The 6,330-nt window shown below is 51.4% G+C and overlaps 1 long non-coding RNA gene across 1 annotated transcript in view; it reads left to right on the top strand.

Annotated features, from left to right (window-relative positions):
* The first annotated feature begins 2,172 nt into the window (after positions 1 to 2,172).
* LOC137206771 (uncharacterized) overlaps positions 2,173 to 6,330 on the top strand; it is a 94,178-nt gene continuing 90,020 nt past the window's right edge. Inside the window, exon 1 of the long non-coding RNA XR_010934826.1 lies at positions 2,173 to 2,236. This is a non-coding gene — a long non-coding RNA (uncharacterized lncRNA). The remainder of the gene's footprint in view (positions 2,237 to 6,330) is intronic.

The raw sequence follows: 6,330 nt of genomic DNA, 5'->3' as shown, positions 1-6,330 counted from the left end.
GCTTTGGCCCAAGACCACTCTGGGCCACCTTGGGTTGCCTCAAGGGACCTGCAGTCTCTCCCCGGCCCCGCACAAGGGGTCCCTGGGGAGAACTGGCAGGGAGCAACATTCCACTTCGCTCTGCCCCCAGCTCAGTCAGGGTCTAGAACGTTCCCTCTGTCTCTGTATTTTCTCTTTCTGACTTCCTGTCTGTCTCTCTGCTTCTGTTTTTCTCCACTTGTTTCTCTTTTTCTCTGTCCTCCCAGGGAGATTGGGGGCCATGCTAGGAGTGGGTGACTTTGTCAAAATGCCTTTGCAGCAACTTGTCTACAAAGCAGACATAACCCCAGCCCTTTGTCCCGGAGTTGTGGTGAGGACCAAGGACGATGAGGCATGGCCCGCACATAGTAGGGCCTCGGTCTGTGGCTTCCTCGTCCATAAAAGGAGGATGATGGGAATGGCCCCTGGCTCCTGTGAGGACTAGTGAGAGGATGTTCCCGAAGTTCTCAGCACAGAAAAGTGCCTCTGCTGACATCAGTGAGCTCTACTCATAGCCATGCTATGATGTGCCCCACTACCATTGCCCCACTTTACAGATTAGGCAAATGAGGCTCAGAGAGGCTGAGTTACTTGCCCACAGTCACACAGCAGGTCTCACTGTAGTAGTGTAGCCAGGATTGGAACTCGGTGGTCTGGCTCCAGGGCCCACGTGCTTTACTGCGGGCCTCGGTTTTAAACTTGTATTTAATGCTCTCTGACTAAATGGGGAAGGCGGGGGCGTCGAGATTGGCCTGGCAGGGGGAAGCTGGGAACAGAACCTGCTGCCTGTGAATGACTCTCAGCCGGCCCCCTCCAGGCCTCTCACAACTGGCCAGTCCAGACCTCTTGGCACACCGCTGTCACTCACTCGGCCTAGAGCCTGCCAGGTAGGGCTCCCCGTGGCCCCGGGCTCAGTCTAGAGCTCTGCACTCAGCCTCTGTGGGTCCATAGCTGGGCCCCTCTGACCCCTGTGTGGGGGTGTGCCGTGCCCTTGCCCCCACTCAGCACCTGCACCCAGCTCCCTCCCCCCGCCCCCCTCCTCTCTGTGATCCACTTTCTCTGGCCTCCTCTCTAACTTACAGCAATGCCTGTGCTGCCCTATTCTCTTGGGTTCTGTCTCCTCCCAGAAGTCCTCTCTTGGGTCCCGGCCGAGACTTGGCATTGGGAGCGGGGAGGACAGAAGGGCGGCATGCCTTTCATCTGGGCAGGGACAGCTTCCCTGGGAGACCCTGTGGGCAAGGGGCCTCCAGTTCATTAAAGTTCTTGAAGTCTGGGGAAGGGGAAGGGCACTTGGCTCCAAAATACAAAAAAAAAACACCAAATTTTAAAATAGTAAATGTTTACTTAAATTTCTTCTAAATGTCAGTTTCATCCGTTGTTAAATTTAGCATTTTAAGACATGTCACTGTGCTTGAAAACAATTTGGAGGTCACATTACATTCTCTCACTTTGGAAGAATCCCCAAGATTCCTAAGAATGTACGATGTTTGTGGAGAAATCAAGGCCAGCAGCAAATCAAATGAGTTCCTGGAATCCAAAGAGCTTCCAAAGCTAAACTATAAAATTATTTTCAAATATTTTTACAGCCACAGAAATGCATATAAAGTTGGGGCATATGTGCATTTTTTTGATTGTGGTGAAAAAGAAAACAAAAAGCATGTAACATAAAATGTATCACCTTAACCATTTCGAGGGGCACAGCTCAGTACTGCTAGGTACGTTCATATTGCTGTGCAAGCAGTCTTCCGAAGTTTATCATCTTGCAAAACAGAAACTCTATACCCATTAAACGACAACCCCTCCATTCTCCCTCCCTGAGGCTCGAACCCTGGCAACCACCGTTCTACTTTCTCTTTCTGAGTCTGACTGCACTAGACATCACGTATCAGTAAAATTTATAGCATTTGTCTTTTGTGACTGGTTTATTTCACTTAGCATAATGTCCCCAAGGTTCATACCTGTTGTAGCAGGTGTCCATATTTCTTCCTTTTTAAAGGCTGAATCATATTCCACTGTATGTGTATAGACCACATTATCTTTTTTTTTTTTTTTTTTTTTTTTGCTGTACGCGGGCCTCTCACTGTTGTGGCCTCTCCCGTTGCGGAGCACAGGCTCTGGACGCGCAGGCTCAGCGGCTGTGGCTCATGGGCCCAGCCGCTCCACGGCATGTGGGATCTTCCCGGACCGGGGCACGAACCTGCGTCCCCTGCATCGGCAGGTGGACTCTCAACCACTGCACCACCAGGGAAGCCCCACATTATCTTTATCCATTTATCCATCACTGGACACTTAGATGGCTTCTACCTCTTGGCTACTGTGAAAAAAAAGCTACAATGAACAAGGGTGTGAAAACCCCTGTTTTCATTTCTTTTGGAAATATACCCAGAAGTAGGATTGCTGGATTATATGATAATCCTATTTTTAATCTTTTGAGGAACATGGTATGGGTGACTTTTTTTAAATTTATTTTCCAGTTTTACTGAGATATCATTGACACTCAACATTTGTTGTAGGTTAATGATTTGATATAGGTATGGACTGGGAAATGACCAGCACAATAGCTTACATCCGTCACCACATATAGTTGCAAGTTTTTTCTTGTGAGAACTTTTAAGATCTACTCTCTTTGCAACTTTCAAACATACAATACAGCATAGTCACTGTACATGACCTCCCCAGGACTTATTTATCTTATAACTGGAACTTTGTACCTTTGGACCACCCCTCATTTCCCCACACACACACCCCACTGGGTGCATTTTAAAATGTTTATTGGGGTGTGGAGTGGAGCCCTGGCTGATGCAGCTCCAAAAATAGTCCGTGTGATGGGCAAGGCATGCAGTACACAAGCTCAGGAGATCCAGAAATAAAATTCTAATTTCCTATCACTCAATGTAATCTTGATCAGACCCTCACTTCTCATCTCAGCCGATTCAGATCCGACCCCCTCCCTGGGGTAGCACCCAGGGGGCTCACCTTTGTCTAAGCCTCTTTCCTCATCCCTGGAAGAGGCCGGAGGGGCAGCTGGTCCTCCCGGCCCTTCCAAGTCTCCTCTGATGCTCAAAACCCCAGACTCTGCAATTCAAACACTTTTTTCTTTCTACGCTACTGATTTGCCGTGAATTTCATAGACATGCTTCGAAACTCAAGAGCTGCCTCCTGGCCTGTGCCAGGAGCACTAAGACTTTCACGAGGCTTAGGCACTTTTGCTCGTGTGGGTCAAGGTCTTAAAACATATTTTACGACCACTCTGGTATAGAGATGGATGCAATCCAGGCTGGATTCGTTGGTACATATTCATTCCTATTCATTCTTCCTTCTGATTCTAAAAGAAATTGAAACATTTTGTAGGTCCCTAAAAATATGTGGGCAGGGGTCCTCGATTCAAATGACGTGGGTTAGGGGCACAGGACGTTCAGGGTGGGAAGGAGACCCACATGCTAACATTTCAAAATGTCAACCCACTGAATTTCCAGCACCCGAGTCCATCCACGTCACTCTGCTGCTCCGAACCCTGCCCAGGAGGACATCCGAGCTCCCTTCCAGCGGTCAAGACCCTCCGTTGGCTGGCTCTCATCTGCCCTCGCAGGCTCAGGTTCCATAGGCTTCTGACACTTCCCTCTTGGATGTTTCCAGAACACCCCAGGCTTCACCGCTCCCCACACCTTTGCTCAGGCTGCGCCCTCCACTGGGAGCATCCCCCCCTCCCACCTGGACCCCATCATGCACACCTGTGCATCCTTGGAAAGCCAGCTCAAATGTCACTTCCTCTTTGAAGATCCTGGGCCCCTCCCTCCTCTGTATTCCTCATTCATTCTCTGCTGTAGCACTTACTTGCCCTTCGATGTCCATCTCTTCCCTTTGACTGTGAACCCCCTGAGGGCAGTTGGTTTTCCCATGGATCCCCGGCACCAGTCCTTGAATGCTGACGACATAAGCAGATGACTGACTGACTGAATGAATGAATGAGGGAAATAGGAAATGAGAGCAGTGGTTCGCTTAGGAAAGGGATCCCCTCTGTAGTCCCCCCCCCGCCCCGTAGATGGAGGGTCTGGACTAATGGTGGAGCCAGGCTGAGCTCCCCTCCCCGTCCCACCCTCTGACTCACCCCCTCCCCAGAGACTGGTTTCTGGGAAAGTGCTGGAAGCTCGGCTTGCCTCCCTGGCTGAATCCTCTGTGTAGACCCCATTCTGCCCCAGGAGTCCCTGTGCTCAGAGGCTGTGCTCTGAGGACACTGGGCCAGGGACCGGGCAGTGCAGAGGAAAGGATCTTGCGTGTCAGTGGGGATGGGGTCAGGGTGGGCAGTAGCCTGAGGCCCTCCCGGCATCCCCCACGGAGCCTCCTCACTTTCTTCTGAAGTGGAGTGATGCAGGATGCCGGGCACCACGGGAACCACCGGGAAAAAAGGGATGACAGCACCTACTCACAGGTTGTCATGAGAACCAAATGAGAAAACCGTGGGTGCCCAGAGTCCAGGTGGCATCTAGTGGGTGCTAACGGGATGTCATCTGGGGTGCAGCATGGAGAAGTTCAAGACCCTGCAGGGACTGCTGTCACCCTTTGGGATGCCCAGCACCTGAACCCCCTTCCTCTGTCCAGGGCCTTCCTCCCTCCCCCCACCCCATCTTCGGAGGCAGGCCCCTCCCAGCACAGATGCCGCCCCAGCTTTCCCAGCTCCATGGGGTTGCAGGGGGGGCGGCTGGGTAACAGTTGTGTTGGCAGCACCTGGCGTCCAGAGTCGGCATGAGATGAGGGGTCTGGCCAGGGCATCAGTGGGGGTGTCCGCACCAAGCCGCTTCTGGCGTGTGATTTGGGGCGTTGTCCCTGGCTGGGTGTGGCCTTTGGGCCTGGTTCTCTGGCTCTCCCGGAGAATCCATGACACACTCAATAGCCTCTAATGAACCCCTTTCTATTTAAATTAGTCCGAATTGGTTTCTGTTGTTTCAAACCAGAAATCTGGGAAGTGTGGCCCCCCAAAGCTAAGGGGATCGTGAGTAGCATCATTAAAGATCTAGTGCCCAGGGCTTCCCTGTTGGCGCAGTGGTTGAGAGTCCGCCTGCCGATGCAGGGGACGCGGGTTCGTGCCCCGGTCCGGGAAGATCCCACATGCCGTGGAGCGGCTGGGCCCGTGAGCCATGGCTGCTGAGCCTGCGCGTCCAGAGCCTGTGCTCCGCAACGGGAGAGGCCACAGCAGTGAGAGGCCCGTGTACCGCAAAAAAAAAAAAAAAAAAAAAAAAAAAAAGATCTAGTGCCCAGAAGAAGGGCGGGTTTGATCTGTTCATGTCTGCTCTGTGAAGCGAGAGCACAGAAGGAAGGCCCAGCCCCACTCTGGAAGCTATACTCCAGAAGGGCTCGTGACGAACTGGAGGTTACTGGGGGACAATGACCAGGTCAGCGTGGGTCTAGAATTCATAGTGGGGGAGGGGAGCCTGGCTTGGAGCTGAGTAGGCTGAAGGCTCTGGGGAGAACAGCCCACGGTGGTGGGGAGTGAGCCCCAAATTTACCAAGAAGCCAACAAACTTCTTCTTACTCCCCAGGGGGCCTCGCCCAAACCCAGGGATGTGGGCGCATGCCTGAAGGATGAACAGGCAGAGGGGGCAAATCTCAGTAGCTGAGGATGACTGATAAGGGCCTTGATAAACCACCTGAAAAAATAGCCCTAAGTACTCTGAGAAACCATTATTTTCCTACTGATCACTTAGCCAAAGGTCACAGATTGATAATTAGCGTGCTAGCGAGGACACAGGTGAGCTGGCACTCTCCTGTATGTTGATGGCTGTGTACACTGAAACCACCACTGCAGCAGGAAATTTGGCACATCCTACGGAAGTCCCGCCCACACATGTCTTCTGACCTAGGGATTCCATTTCTAGGAATTTATCTTTGGTTACATTTGCTCACGTGCAAAATGACATGTGAGCCATGCTATTGTTCGGTGAAAGCAAATGATGGCGGCAACCTGCTCATCCACTAGCAGGGGACATCAAAGAGATGATGGATGGTACCTCCACACAACAGAAAACTGGGTAAGCGGCAAAGAGAACAAGGGTGTTTTTTGTGTACAGATATGCACGGCTCTCCAAGATAAAAAGAAGTGAAACTCTCAGTGTAACCACTAAGCTACTATTTGTGTATGACCGAAAGAAAAGAAAACCACATGTTTGCTGATGCACTGTAGGCAGAGACTGTCCAAAAGGATGCACAAGGGATCAGGAATAGTGGCTGCCTCAGGGGAGTGGAAGTGGCTGGGAGAGAAGAGAGACTGACTTTTCACTGAAGGCATTGTAAACCTTCAATGCCTTCTGAATTTGG

Source organism: Pseudorca crassidens, chromosome 15, assembly GCF_039906515.1.
Source record: "Pseudorca crassidens isolate mPseCra1 chromosome 15, mPseCra1.hap1, whole genome shotgun sequence".
Taxonomy (NCBI): domain Eukaryota; kingdom Metazoa; phylum Chordata; class Mammalia; order Artiodactyla; family Delphinidae; genus Pseudorca; species Pseudorca crassidens.
This window is presented reverse-complemented; position numbering and strand designations above follow the sequence as displayed.